Source organism: Cimex lectularius, unplaced genomic scaffold (genome assembly GCF_000648675.2).
Source record: "Cimex lectularius strain Harlan isolate CLEC.00 unplaced genomic scaffold, Clec_2.1 scaffold4, whole genome shotgun sequence".
NCBI lineage: Eukaryota > Metazoa > Arthropoda > Insecta > Hemiptera > Cimicidae > Cimex > Cimex lectularius.
This window is the reverse complement of record NW_019392723.1, coordinates 3,081,245-3,097,638: the sequence shown is the minus strand read 5'-3', so window position 1 is coordinate 3,097,638 and position 16,394 is coordinate 3,081,245. Positions and strand designations below refer to the sequence as shown.

Below are 16,394 nucleotides of genomic sequence, written 5' to 3'. Positions count from 1 at the left end.
TTCAATAATTATTAATGAGAGTATGTTTGATCTCAATATTAATATAAATGTACTATTGATGGTTTTACATGAAATGTCCGTTTTATTGTATTAAAATTCAACGAAAACAAGGCAAATTATTGTGGTTTACTTAAAATATATTTACATATTATAATAAGGAGTTCTTCTCCTTTTTTATGTTGATTAGCTTCACAATTCATTAGACAGCGTTCATTAAATTATCTTCAAATATGAACATGGAAACAAGCTATTTGTATGCTATATGATTCTCTATATAATTATGCTATATTCTCGGACCCGAGTAAGACTATCATTAATATTGACGTCAAAGTCTTATAATAAATACTGAAACAAGTACGCTCATAGATTCAACTTAGAAAATCACTCAAAAAGTCAAAAAGCTCGATTTAAGGATATTTTCATCATCCTACAGTCCGATTAGTCTATTGCTTATATCGGGCACACTCCTAGAAAACTCATTCTTAAGCATAACCACTCAATTGTACATTTTATTCAGTTTGAGTTTGGAATTACTCATTCAACTAGTTAGCAGTGCTCCTCGTTAACAGCCGGTTAAAGCATGGCCACCACAAGGAAGTATCTTAGGACCCATCCTCTACACAGTATACACCACTCATAATTCTAGATGTGTAGAAAACCATCGGGTATGGAACATGGAAGCTAAGCGTAAGAAAATACCTCCTTTTAAATCCTACCTGATCCTTGAATTCTAGAAGCCGAAAGTTAAGTTCCAAGTCATCAATAGTTCCTTCTTTTTGGCCGGGTATCGGATAAATGCAAGGTAATAATTAAGAACCTTGGACCTGTCTTGCACGAATTATGAACCACAGACATTCCTAGATGTGAAAATAACCCGATGAGATAACGGTACTCCAAGGTATTCGGCAAGTTAAAGAGACTACTCCTTTTCACCTACTACCTTAATCAAAAATACTAAACCGAAGATGCTTTTAAGTCACCAGTGGCTCCTCTATCAGCCAGTTATAAGACACATGCAGGGTTATCCCCAGCAAGTATCTTAGGACACATCAAAAATTTTCACCAAAATATTTATCTTTTTGTGCATTTGGATAGCATTATTAATGAAAAAATTGATTTAAAACTATTAAAAGGTCTAGGACGTGTTTTCTAAATGTATTTGTTTCTTGTTAACAGCTGTTCTGAAATTATGAAATTGACTACGCGTTGGACAACGTATGTAGAAAAAAGTAAATATTGTATTTAGAATAAATTAATTTTTTCCATAAATAATTATTAAGGTTTTTAGTTGAGATAAAAAAAAGTCAATGGCACGAGCGGGATTCGAACCCACGATCTTCGGCTTGGTACGCCGCTGCTCTCCCACTTGAGCTATCGTGACCTCGATCCACTCGGACACCAACTTCCCATTTCAACTGCACCTTTTGAATTTTCCCTCCTTTTTGCCATTTTTCAACTTTTTTATCTCCACTAAAAACCTTAATTAATTATAATATATTAATTGGTCAAGCGGACCACGAAATTAGTGAATTTAATGTTTCCATAAAGTGTGGGCACTAAGCACCGTTTCATTGATAACGAACGGTTCAGGGGAAACAAGCGAGATAAAAACAACACATAAGATTAAAGAAATGATTCAATTTAACAAAAATAGTTTTGTTAATTCAGACTGCATTAGTATTGGGTTGTCCGGAAAATAATGCAGGATTTTAAGTTTTCATTAAAAAAAATCTATATAAAATATTCTGTTTACGTTTACAGGATTACTNAATTATTTTGATTAAAGAACATTGCTTTAAAGTAACTAGTTTCTTTTTTTTTGTTTAATACCAAAATCCTGCATTATTTTCCGGACAACCCAATATTTGAGATAATTTCAAGCAAAGCGGATGCGATAAGTGTTATCGTAGGGCCATTTCCTGTGGTCACAATCTAAAGAGGGATGGCTGCCAAGGAAAAAAAAAAGAAGGTTTTATATAAACATTATCAAAACAATCAGACATATTTCAATAAATATGCATATATTGGCTCGAAATTATGCAAAATTCTCAACATGACTGTAGTGAATTGTTCAAAAGTATTGTGAGAATGTACTAATTCGTACATATATCTGCACATATGAGGATTGATATCCTTGATAATACTGATCGAGTTGAAAAATGGAGCCAGAAGCTTGGAATATATCTAAATATACGCTTAAAAGATATGCTTTAATATCCGATGAATATTTGTAATGATTGATTATAAGAAATTGTACAAGTAATATGACTTTTTTCCGGCAAATTAACTTTTTACTTCAAATTAACCTTTGGAAATTATAAAATAACTCTTTGTAACTTCAGATTGACGTTTCTTTTAATTACAAACGAACCCTTTTTAACTTCAAATTAACCTTTGGAAACTGTAAAATAACGTTTTGTAATTTCAAATTAACATTTTTTGGAATTTCAAACGAACCCTTTTTAAGTTCAAATAAACCTTTGGAAATTATAAAATAACCCTTTGTAACTTCAAATTAACATTTTTTCAAATTTCAAACGAACCCTTTTTAACTTCAAATTAACCTTTGGAAATTATAAAATAACCCTTTGTAACTTCAAATTAACATTTTTTTGAAATTTCAAACGAACCCTTATTAACTTCAAATTAACCTTTTTCAATTTCAAATTACCTATTTTAAAATACAATTTACATTATTTAAATTTTGCATTAATGCTGTTTTTAATTTGAATTTAGCCTGTTTAATATCAAATTAACTCCTTTCAATTTCCAATTAACTGTTTTAAACTACACGTTAACTTTTTATTTGTAAAATAACCTTCAAATTTTACGCATCTTAATTTTCAAATTTGAAATATTAATTGTAATTAATTTTAAAGGGTTAGTATGATCATTTAGGAGCCTAATTATTTTCTACTTAAAAAAATGCTAAGATATCCGTTGCTTGTATTTCATACCATCTCTTAAACTTTTTTATACATAAAAAAATAATTAATTTAAAATTAAAAAAAGGTTAGTATTCCGTTAAAAAGGGGCAATTTGAAATGCTGATTTGAATATATTGGGTTGTCCGGAAAATAATGCAGGATTTTGGTATTAAACAAAAAAAAAGAAACTAGTTACTTTAAAGCAATGTTCTTTAATCAAAATAATTTCCCATACTCTCAATACATTTCTCCCAACGTGTTGGTAACTTATTAATTCCGTCTGAGTAGAATTCAGAATTTTTAGAATTGATAAAGTCAATAAATGCATTTTCCAGTTCCGTTTGATTTTTGAATATTATGTGTTGTAAGTAGTGGTCCAGGTGTCTAAAAAAATGGTAGTCAGTAGGCGAGAGGTCCGGAGAGTAGGGTGGGTGAGGCAAAGTTTCATAGCCAAGCTCCAATAATTTTTGTGACGTTACACGTGACACATGTGGTCGAGCGTTGTCATGCAACAAAATGGGCCCTTTCCGATTGACCAAAGAGGGCTTCATTACTGCCAATTTCTGATGCATGGTATTAATTTGGTTACAGTATGATTCAGCATTGATGGTTTCGCCAGGATTTAAGAAGCTGTAGTGTATTAAACCAAATGAAGCCCACCATACCGTAACCATTACCTTTTTTTGATGAGTTGGGGGCTTTGGAGCTTCTCCTTTGTCGAGCCACTGTCCAGAACGTCTAGTGTTATCGTAGAGAATCCACTTTTCGTCACATGTAACAATTCTGGCCAGAAATGGGTCATTTTTGTTTCGACAAAGAAGTGATGCACAAACATCAAAGCGCTGATTTTTTTGGCGATCGTTTAATGAGTGTGGAACCCAATTTTCGAGTTTTTTCACTTTTCCAATCGCCTTGAGGTGGTCAGCGACGGTCGTTTTACTGACTTTGAGTTGCTCTGCAAGTTCTCGAACAGTTGTTTTGGGGTTTTCTTCCACCACTGATCGCAGAACATCATCATTAAGAGAGGAAGGCCTTCCACGACCTTCTTCATCTTCAAGGCTGAAATCTCCCTCCCGAAATTTTTTAAACCACCTTTGCACAGTGCACTCATTAACACAACCCTCGCCCCAGACTTGGTTAATGTTTCTAGCCGTTTGGGCTCCGCTTCGGCCGAGTTTAAACTCGTAAAAGAAAATCGTACGAAATTCTCGCTTTGACATTATAAGGATGACTGAATTATTTCCAAGTAGCGGAATGCTACAGAGGTAAACAAACAATATCATTTGGAAGAGGATTAATAAGTGTTGACATTCATACAAATGAGTAATCCTGTAAACGTAAACAGAATATTTTATATAGATTTTTTTTAATGAAAACTTAAAATCCTGCATTATTTTCCGGACAACCCAATAAAAAGGTTACTTTGGAGTTAAAAAACTCTATCCATAAATAGACTGATGCGTAAAGGGACTCTGTAATTAAGTACACTGTTAAATGTGTCCTTTTAATTTTTGTAAGATGTTAAAAAGATTAAAAACTAAGTTCAAGACAACTATTTAAATAGTAACGGTTAATACATCTCTAATTCAAAAGTCAATTCAAAATGAGTGGCACTGTTATGATTCGGCAAACAAACCAACATATCTAGACAGTTATAAAACATTGTTTGCATAATTAAGTGACTAACTCGTAGTAAGACCCAATTCAAGTTGAGATCCACTTAGGAATCAATAGGGAGATGGTGGAACAAAGTTTGCGACCGACTTCAACTATTATTTAATTTATATGTTAATGACGTTGTGGAAGATTCGATCGGAGTACACAAAACATAAAATGTGATGACACTGTTTGAGAATAACTAAGAAAAATAAAAAATATTAGGATGCCAAAGCTTAATAAATATATATTTTATGTCCAGATTTAAAGGAAATTCCATAAACTTGAATAAATCCGAAATCGTGAATGACTCAAAAAATGGAGAAGGTATGTTTACAAACATATTAACGGCAAATCCAAAAATTTGCAAGTTAAAGAATTAACAACAACATTAAGAAAGTTTAAAGAAATTTTCAATAAGAGCTTTGTATTTTTAAGATAAAGACTGCTGACAAAGCAAGCCACAGGTTTTTACTACAGCTTAATTGAAGATTACCGAGTAAAGCCATTGAAGTGTTCTTTCTTTGAGCAAGATTAAAACATTTAGATTTCCCTTGTTTTATTAACCTTTGGCAGTACGCAACAGCTTCGGATCATCACTTAAGTTTCCACGGCTACAAACATTTAAAGAGAAAAAAGGCAAAGACTAGGCAAAAGGAACCCCTAATTCGGTTCAAAAACCGAGGAGGGCAAAGGAGCCTGACTCATAGGAATAAATTTGGATCGTGAACTAATGAAAATGCTTGAGGATCTAACTAGAGCAAGAAAAAGGGTTGATTTGGTAATAAACATCAGAAATATAGAAATACAAACTTCTCAAAAATCAAAGAGAGCAAAGAAGCAGGAGAAAAACAAAATCTAAAACTGGGCAAATAAGATGCGTATTTTCAAAAAGCATATTCGAAAATTATAACAATTGAGCAACTGGAACAAAGGAAAAAGGGTTTGGAATAAACCATACTAACTGATAGTCAAGGACATCTTTCACTCTTCACTCTGAAAGATCCTCAGACGCCCAGTGCCATCATAAGATGACACCAGGAAGATTTAACATGAATGAACTTGTCACCGCCCATAAGCGAGGTGTTGCAATATTCGCCAGGACCAGAAGTGCCCCAAAAGAGCACATATATGCATGTACCATTATAAAAGGAGTTTTGTGGCTTCCGGTAAAAAGCTTTCAGCCACCCACGGAGAGAAAAAGACGGCACTCGATCTCCGGTTCCGGTTGGCCGTACCCTCTTGCAAATCATAGTCTCTCCCACTCGTGGTTCACTGATCGACCGCCCGGGAGTTCTTAGGAACCCCTTACTTTTTGCACATGTTGCCTGAGGGGTGCACGTTCGATAACCTAGGAAGGCTCTGCCAAAGCATGGGGGGGGGGTCAAGGGAAATGCTAAGAAAATGGAAGTAAAGGGAAATTGCATCCATCAGCGGTACCCCCTATAGCTCACCTAAATCCATAGAGGTAGTGAGCTGTAGTACTCCGGCATTTCTCGACGCTTTGAACTAGAAGGTCAACGGTTTGGCCGAGAATGAAGCCTGGTATGAAATTAATCAAAAATTCTTAAAGACTAAATCATTGTGGATCAACACCCTATGGATGAGACAACATGAAAACCTTTAAGAATTACTAGCGCAGAAAAAAAAACTCGGATTATGTTAAGTCTCCTAACTGGACACTGCAGTCTGAGAAGGGACATAATAGTACTGGGAATAATAGTACTGACAGAAGAACTACTACACAGATTTGCGCCAAAATGAAGACATCCTAAACCCATTTTCTGCTACTGAGAAACTTTTTCTACAGGATTCTGCTACTGGGTGAGTAAAAACAGAAATGTCTTATTTAAGAAAGCCAGTAGTCAGTCTATGGAAACGGAATTCTAGCCTGCAGTTGACTAAGTAGCTCTAACAAGAGTAGAAAAGATCAACAGATCTTTTAGATGTAGGTGCAAATGGGTTTTCCAATTGCATGGCTCATCTCCCAAATTAGACCCCATAAAAGAGCAGGAAACAAAAGTCCTTGGAATAAATCAAAAGTCTGAATTGACTATACACCAAAACTAAAGAAATAAAACGACGTGGAATGCTCTCTAGGAGACAGACATTCTCTCTGACTGAGGCTGAATTCCATGTCTTAACTACCTAACTACTTAACTCAATGCATGTCTGTAAGATGGAACCGTTGAATGGGACCTGCATTCCCAGGTGTTCAGGATCTAGGGTATTGATCAGACATATTGCCCAAGAATGCACCGAGGTAAGAATACCTCCTGCTCCAACCCTTCTGTATCAATTTGTCAGAAAAAGATAGGTAACGGAAGCAGGAGCCAGAGTTCAAGCAATAAATCCAATTACGTAAAACATTTTGGAATTCACTCCAAGAGCATTTAACAAAATACAAGACAGCTAAAGCTGAAGGACGTGTTTGGTCATGACATCATATGGTCAACTGGTGTAACAACTCCTAAGTTTATATTTTACAAATACAAAGTCATTATTCTATTTATTCCTAATCTCATAGGGATGACTGGACTAAAGGAATCCATAACGCCAATTCATTCTGGTAAATCGACGGCTCAGAAATCTCGGAGATATAATAAGGTGCGACTATTAACACTGGGACCTGCGGAGTCCTCACCATTAGTTCTAGCTAAAATAGGACATTTCAAATATTCTTAATGAGCTTAAATACTAGTGGATCGACACCCAAGGAATGAGGCATGCAAAATTCCCAGAATTATTGGTCGGTAACTGAAAAAAAAACAAAAAAACTACAATCCTGGTATGTCTCCTGGCCGGAAACAGTCACTTTTCCTGGCAAAAAAAAATAATTCTGGGCTGCTCTGGTGCTGTCCAAGAGTAGATTTTTGTTGCTAGGGGAGGCAATAAGTCAAGCAGTTTCCTAAATTGAATCGCCAAACTGTGGAACCTGATTAACAGCTTGGTCGTTACCGATCTGGCCATAGCGTGATGTTTGATGGTTGTCTATCTAATATTTAAATAAATACGTCAAGGGATTTAATATTGACAATCTAGCTCGGCGAAAAAGCAATTCAATTTAAGCAAGTTAAGTCCAACTAGGGAGGGGTGGAGGGAGAGAGTTGTAGCCGAGTGTACAAGATGCCACTCGCAGGTGGCTGGGACGTCTTGCATAATATCCCGGGGATATCAAGGGGTGAAGTTTAATAACACGGTCACTCCGCGCAACTATATCAAAGAGTTGATGAAAACTTTGGGCTCTTATCTTTTAATTTTTTTTCTTTCTCTTCTCCTTCTCGTTTTTTCCCATTGAATTACTTCCACCTCCGAGGCGATAAATGGTTTTGATCTCCGGCAACGACTTCCTCCCCACTGTCCTCACTTTAACAGGCTAAGATGTGTTTTCGCTGAAAAGTTTTTTGTATTTTTATTTTTTCAGTTTATTGTAACTTTTAAAATCTCAGTATTTTTCGGTTTTTAATATTTTACTTATATGCATTGTCAAATTTCCTCATCATATCTGCAGGGCCTGAAGTTTTAATTTAATTCTTAACACAGGTGGAGAACGCCAAGAAAATGTAAAAGTAGCAATCACGAAAACAATTTATTAAAAGTCATAGCTTATAAGTAATGGAAAGGGGGAACCACCAATGAAGGGCAGAACCTCAAGGGATGAAGACCTCAGCCCAAACGACCCGGGAATCCGAGGGTTAATTTGTTATCGTTCGATAGAGGGGCCTTTAACTTATCGGGTGCTTCCCCTTGTTTTGCCAAATAAGCACAGAGTAAACAAGGCGAGAACTCAAGCACTACGGTTAAAGCAGGTGCCTCTCGAAGCACTTGTAAAAGGATGGGCTTTGTCGTCTATTTTTTCCCCTGTTATCAAGACAAAAATATTTTTGTCATTCTGTTGATAAATCAACAATAGCTACTACGAATCCTTATCAACGTTTTTTTAATATAATTATTTCAGATATTATTTCCTTCTTCAAAGGTCGGACTACGTCACAACACTTTCCTTGCATTTTTCTGTTGATATTTTATTTATGTTTATGTCTTTTAATGCACCTCAATGCATTTTTAATGCATTTACCATCGATTTGGATTTAGGCTTCACTATTCCACACCATCGCGCCCTTTCTAGAAGTTCAAGCGCATCCGAATCTCTACACACATCCCCATACATAAGTTCGTCCTATCCAACAGACAACAATAATAGTGATAATCTAAGTTTTTTGTACAATATGAACGTAGGTGTTCCTAAGGGTAGCGTCTTCATTCCATTATTGTACTCCATAAATCTGCTGTTATTTAAATACGAGTATCCTAACAAACACTGACGGCATTGCCATTCCATCCTCCAACTCCGACTCCCTTCATAGCTTAGCGAAACCTCCAGCCGGCATTCCTCCAATAATGGTAAAAAAATGGCGAATCAAACTCAGAACCACAAATAACCTCACTCTACCTTCGTACCAAAACTTTGATACACTTGGGCAACCTCTAAAACTGCGACTGACCAAGATAACTAAACCTCTCCTTGTGAAGAAGGAATGATACTCGAGCTTCTTCTTCCAAGTCACAAATGCTCATCGTTCTGGCAGTTTGGTTTGTTCTGGAAACTACCCCTGAATACTTCACCATCTTCAAGTATCGATCGACAGGAACTTTACAGTATTGGTCGGATCTTCTCCCTCCTTTGTTCGCAGGCGTTATACAAGGCAGCGTCCTAGGTCAGTTACTGCACTCACTACGTACTGTTATCCCTTTCCATCCGGACACTATTATCCTAACAGAAGCTGATGATACTACTCCCACTCCGACCCTGCCATGGCTCACCATTTACCAAAACTAGTTATTGAAACTCGACACCACAAAACTCCAAATTATTGCCTTCACGCTTCGGTGCATAACCTTCAACTTATTGGAATCGAAACCTCCCTTCTTACAGAAAACGCCATCTGCTACCTTTGGCTGTTTCTAAACAAGCTACTGACCTTAAATTTTCATACGTAATCCAAAAGGATAGAATTAAGCCAACAGCACTCATTGCCTAAACGTTAAGCTAAATACTCCAATATAATTCAATACTGAAATATTGAAACTAATGTGGCATAAAACTATGATGTTTAATCAAACCTTCTAAACTCCGCACAATTCAGACACTACAATCACGAATCCTTAGATCCATTATCAATGCTCTTCTCTTTATTTTCAACCACACCATCAACAATGACCTGAATGGTCCATTCATAAAATCTCAAGATCCAGCTGCGAAAAGGTCCATACTATAACCTCCAAGCTGACTCTAATCCTCACGTGAAACCTTCTGCTTTCCCTTCGCAATACCGCTGTCGTTAAAAGAGAGAGATATGACAGATTATAAAAATCAATGATTTCGGAGTGTTAACACTGTGTACCTAGCTTTCTATTCGACATAATGCTCAATATAATATACTCGTGAGTAAAGCTGCAGGATTCAAAATCTACCGTACTAATGAGTTTATTTAAGATAGATGATAGGGACAGAGACAAATAGAGCGAGAAAGTGAAGAAAGAGTTTGGTTGGTTCAAAAGTTAAGTCAGTCAGTGAGGGAGCGTCAGAGAGAAGTGTGAGAAGGAAAGAGTATGAGAAAGAGAGAGAGAGAGAGAGTGAGTGAGAGAGAGAAGGGAAGGGAGATGCCCTTTTCAACTATATGAACAATCATAATTCGATTATGAAAAGTAAGTTGGGTTTATTTTCGAGCAACGGGCCGCTTCCATGGACAGGGTTAGCTTTTGTCATTGTATACGCATTAAATCCAGGGGAAAAATGTAAACGGTTGACCGGTACAACTGGAAACAGCTTGGCACCAGGACCGAATTCTCTCCTAAAAAAGTCCAGTGGCACAGACTTTGAACTTTTTCAGAGGGATGGAAAGTTCGAAAATAGATTTATATTTTCCCCCTTGTGCTTTATTGAAACACAAAACGCGGTTTGCAAAATAATTACACCACCTAACACATTTGAACGTATTTTTAAATATCTATCTATTAAAGTATATATTTTTGAAGAACAAATCTATAGTCGTCAAGGGCTATTTATTCCCCTTTTTCGTTTAGTGTGGTCTTAGTTTTTCAGCTGCTTTGGGAATCCACTAACTACCAGATGTTGGAGACAGAAATAAATGCACGCTATGCTCTCCCAAAAGAAGAGTAAATCTATTAGTCCGTTTATTTTATTTCATTTCTGTTTGTATATCTGTGTTTTATTTTATTTTTTTAATTTTTAGCAAATTCATTTGTTAGATAGAGTCGCCAGTACGTCAAACTGTTTGATACGGTACACTTTTATTCGACACTACTGTTTGCAGTGTGTTGTGTGAGCAGTCATGCATTTGGCTTCATCAACACGGACAGAGCACTGGGCTGAAGTGTCGTTGAGTTAATGCGATCCAAAAACCGGGTCGCTCCTCGATGAAGCGTCCCCTATTTTGTCAACTGTACATAACAAAAGAGGCGTCGTATTTACAATTCTATTTTTTCCCCTCAAAACTGATTTGGAACATTTTTTATTTTCGGGAATAAAATTGACACAGGCGGTGAAACAGCGGTGAAAGCTTTTGCCCCCATTGTGGACAGCCGAGGGTTGAATGTTAAACGGCTTTGGGATCTCGTCTCATTCCCTACAATGTTTATCCTGTAAAGCTTTTACTTGGCCATATGATTTTTTTAAGAAATAAAAAAGCTTTATATGTACACTTACACTTATATACACTTTATATACCCAAGCTTTATATGTATACATAGGCCCATCCAGTCAACACAAGATAAATATTTTCTCAAAAACTAATAAACCTAACAAACACATTATCAACACCATTTTTTATACCATAAGTTAGAAGTTTAAAAAAAAAATTACAGTTTTTATTTCGATATTCTAAAAAAAGTAATGCAATATATATTTATAGAGTGTCAAAATACTAGTGTCATCTTTTGGTTTAAACAAATTTTTTAGCAGGTTTGTAAAAGCAATTTAACTTTTAAACATTGCAATACATACAGTTTTTTAATTTCAATTTCTTAGGAACAGTTTATCCGATAAATATATACAGATTGTCATGATATCAAAAATAACTTATGTGTCTTCTGATGTGTGATTAGATTCACGCGGCCGTTTGGGATCCTCATACAATATCAAAATACTCAATTCAAACTATCCCTGAAATTACTGTGAGTCGATTGTGAATCAAGTACGTGGAGGCATTAATGACTTAATTGTCTAAAAAAGACCAACTATTGATTATAGGACAAAAAATTCAAACCAGGATTTTGATACATATTTCTATGGCACATGTACATATTTGCAACCAAATTGACTAATTTTGCTTAAATTTAAATTAAACTTGGTAATTTTATGACGTATGGCTTTACATTGTTTATGGTCTTTTGTATATGCTACAATATACCACTCAAAGACCTAATGGTTTTAATTATTTAATATACGACAACATTGAATTATAAAGAAGACATAAAATAAACCAAATTTGTATTTTTGGATTTTATTATTTGTAATATTAGTTAGAGGCCAAATTCAACGAATTTAGGTGCTTGTTTGACTCCGAGAAGAGTTCAAGAACCATCAACCATCAAAAAGTTTGAAAAAATATTGTAACACCATTTTTATTAATGTTAATTTCTGAAACGAAGTCTAACCGAACTAGAACTTAACATAAACTAACCTAACGTTACAATAATCTACTTGAGTAACATTCTAACCCGTGTATATATTTAGTAGTCATAATTGACCGTATTAATTATTTTAATTAATTATACTCTTCATCTAGGGCTTGGTTGAGTTGGAGACACGCCAAGTCGTTAGAGCAGCGGCGTAATGAGCCGAAGGGCGAGGGTTCGAATCCCGCGTGACACTAGCTTTTTCATCTCACCCAAGATCTTAAATAAAAATTATAATTAATTAAACTAATTGTAACCTAAAATATCCTAATCTAACTCTAACCTAACCTCTTCTGACGGTAATTCTAATTCTAACATTTCAAATCGGTAACCTCAAATCATAAACTTCTCAACACTAAACCTAACTCTTTTCTTACCTTAATCCCAAACCTATCCTAACTCGAACGTAACATAATCTACTCTAATCCTAATAACATAATCTATACTGAACTCTAATCATTACTCTAGCCTTACCTAAATCGAATATAACATAATCTAACCTTAAAATAACCCAGATGTTATACTTTCTAATCGTTACTCTAACCTAATCAAACACGTTGCTAACCTGTTAACAAAACAGTAGCCTGGTAACAAAATGTTACCTAACTCCATGCTAACATAACCTAACCTCTTATAACGGTAATTGCAACTGAAATAATTACCGACGGTTACATAAAATCTTAACCTTCTCTAAAACTAAGATTAACCCGACTCTGACCTCGAAACTTACTCGATCATAACATCGTCTAACCTAACCTACCGCTAGTCCTAATACTAATTATAACTCTAACTTAACCTAACACGTCCCTATCCCAAACCTAACAGAACATTACCTAACTATAACCTAACCTACCCTAACCCTTATCCGAACCGTAAGCATAAGTCTAACCTAACCGTTTTTAATCATTAACCTAACCCGTCTCAAGCGATATAACATAACGTAACCCTATTCCTAATTGTAACCCTAGTCGAACCCATCGTATTGTAACCGTACGTAACATAACCTCTCCCTCCTATTTAACCTAACCTAAACCATCCATCCCTAATCCTAATAATACTTTACCTAATTCATTCCGACACTACTCCAGGAAACTGGGAAATGATAACGTCTTTATGCAATGATATAGAACGTCAACGTTTTCAATAGTTTTCGGCAAAAAGAAGAACAATAAGAAAATAATACTATCTGCCAAGGCCGGAATCCAATGGCAAAAGGTCAAAAACAAAGCAAATTATTTATTATCGCATTGCTTCAGATGCTGAGATTCTGATCAATTTTCTTCCTACAGGAAAACTTGGGGTTGAACCGTGAAAAATTTTTCTCCCTCAATCCAGGAGAGATGTACAATGATTTCCATTAACGAGGTGTGTCGATGTAACAAACCCACACGAGAGTCCAATCAATTCTGGCGATGAAACGGATTAAATTAAAAAAAATCAACTCAAATAGCCCATGGAAAAAGGAATTGAATCAACTCGCAAACGTTTTACATCGTTTACCATATAACTCATATGAAAAGAGACCGGTTAGTGGTTCAAAGCCCAGTCATTAAAACTTGCTAGTCGTACAGTTCCACTGGAAATGCTTAAACTGTCTTTACTAATTACTCCACAAAAACATTTCATACAGAAAAGCCTCTCTAACCAAGCCAGTAAAATAGCAACACTGTAACGTTTTGACCTAATTATAGTTTATGTGATATCGTTAAAATCGCTGTGGATGAAACGCATAAAAATCTTTAGGTGAACGGTTTACTTGAAAAAAAAAACATGTTATATTGTAGTTCTTGCACGTACGAAGGTCAATTCATTTAAGTGAATACATTTTAAATTCACGGGTAGTAATGGATTATTGATTCTCGAAAAGTTTTTAAGAAATGGCCAAATTGCAATGAACGGAAGCCACATCCTTGCACTTCCCATAAATTTATCGAGTATGTATTAGCTTAAATATAAACGACAGGGATATGAACAGAGCATGGATAATGAAGAGGTTGCGGTCGCGACTGATAAAGGGAAGCCGTCTTGCATAATGGGTTCCTTAATCTAAAGATAAATGACAGCTATAATATGTTTACGAATATTACAGGCGAGAAGTCAAATGATACTCATATTTTTAATGATGTTTCTGATTTATCAGGACTTGGAGCGTTAAATGTTATGTGCTTTTAATAGAACAGCCTTTTCAAATGTCATTTAAATTTTCTATTTTATTGTGTTCTGCGTCTCAAAAAATTTCAAGTCAACCTAGCCCAATCATGGTATTGCAAAAACAGTTTTTTGTTAAACAATTTTGTAATGCGATTAGTGCGAATTATATTATGTTAGAGATGATAAATCCGTTTACAAACGAAAAAAGATTAGGAACCGTATAGAAATGAGGGGTTAAATAAATTCGTTTCATTGTAAAAAAACTACCTTCTGGTGCTAAATATACTACAAATGGTATATTTAGCATTTAATGGAGGTTAGTTTTTTCTTCCTTTTTTTTAACGAGGTTATTTCAACTACCCGGTTATATGAACCATCGGAGTGCCGGTGTTTTTGAAAAATAGCCTATTTGTAAGTATATGGGGTCCGAATGTAGGGCCGCTGGATTCGAACCCGGGACCTTTACCTTACGGTGATGAGCGCCTTGTCAACGCCTAAACCGACGCCCCAAGGTGATGCTAGCATGCATATCATTAAAGTAGATTTATTGATATAATTTAATCTGAATAAAGATTCTTCAGTTCTCAACAGCTCCATGGTGAACGAATTGAGGTTGATTTCTCTAAACGGTCTAACGTGCTTCTTTCTGACAATAGAGCGTCTCTACCCCCGTTTACGCTTGTTCCTTATCGATTAGAATCCTAAGATAAATTAAAATAAATTTTTATTCTTTATTTCAATAGTGAGAAACAACCTAAGGAACGCACTGCTTTACCATAGAAGAAACAACATTGCACTCATCACTTCTTTATGTACAAGCACATTCCTCAATTACACTGGATCTCATTAACTATTCAACTCATATTGAAAAAGAGGCTTTCGTTATACTTCCGGTGACCAAACATCGTATCATGGAAGCACACATCATATGTAGATCACTACCCAGGTAACAGGCCAAGGTCTGAACAAATTCAACCAAATTGTATGTTAACCTAAACGCAATGCACATGGTCTTTAACTCTCCGGGCTCCGTCTTAATTTACTTCTGAAGGTTCTTGGACAGGCACACGACGCACCAAGTACACGCAAGTACAATAGCACCTACAAAAAAAAATAACATTAGAATCTGGAACCTACCCACACCAAAAAAGGAGTGCTTGCCACATAGAGGAAATAAAAACAGACCTAAGACTCAATAAATCACTAAAAATAAATTTAAAAGATCCAACAATACAGCATAACTTTACCAGTCAACACCCGACATTTTCAATAACAAGGATTCTTTCCTAGAAGACAACTTTACTACTACTACAACATAATGAGGGAAAGCTTTTGGGCTCTTTGGTATTGATCAGGATTAGTTGTTTTAAAACAGACACACGTATTGTTACTTGAATAACGAGGAACCACCATATGAAAAATGATGGCTGGAACTTCCAGCTAGATGTAGATGTAATTTTCAGGGTTTAGCATACTGCGCTTTTAAGAGCTATTGTATCGTTCGTACTCTGCCTAAAGCTCATCGGTGAATCCTATTTCATCAAGAAATTTGATTAATAGGCTCGCATTCAGTGGTTGAAGCTCTTCTATGGTCACATTATACATCCCAAAACACTTCCTCCTGCGGGCAAGAGTAGTTCCGCAGTTTGGTAGTATATGTGTTGGTGTCTCTTCTGCCGCTTTGCAGAATCTGCATTATTATTCCAAACTTCTTTAAGTGTCCATTTAATTTGCCGGGTCCTGTTAGGAATCTTATTAGGATTCGCAGTTTGTTCCTGCTTCCCTTGACACATTCGGTAATTTCTTTTCTTCCAAAATTGGTTAGGAAATTCTTGGATTGTTTGTGCCCAATGAGTGAATTCCATTGTTCCTTCATTTTCTTTTTGTCCTTCTATCTGAGATACTCGTTATAGAGTGGGTTCCTATGCCACATAAGGGTTCAGGTCCTTCACAGAGAAC

At 35.7% G+C, this 16,394-nt stretch overlaps 1 protein-coding gene and 1 non-coding gene across 8 annotated transcripts in view; one reads left to right on the top strand and one right to left on the bottom strand.

Annotated features, from left to right (window-relative positions):
- The window catches only part of LOC106673701 (teneurin-m), a 574,800-nt gene that overhangs the window by 251,835 nt on the left and 306,571 nt on the right, over positions 1-16,394 (top strand). The gene's annotated exons all lie outside the window — the stretch shown is intronic.
- On the bottom strand, positions 1,309-1,381 carry Trnag-acc. The gene has a single exon. It is a non-coding gene; the product is annotated as a tRNA-Gly (tRNA).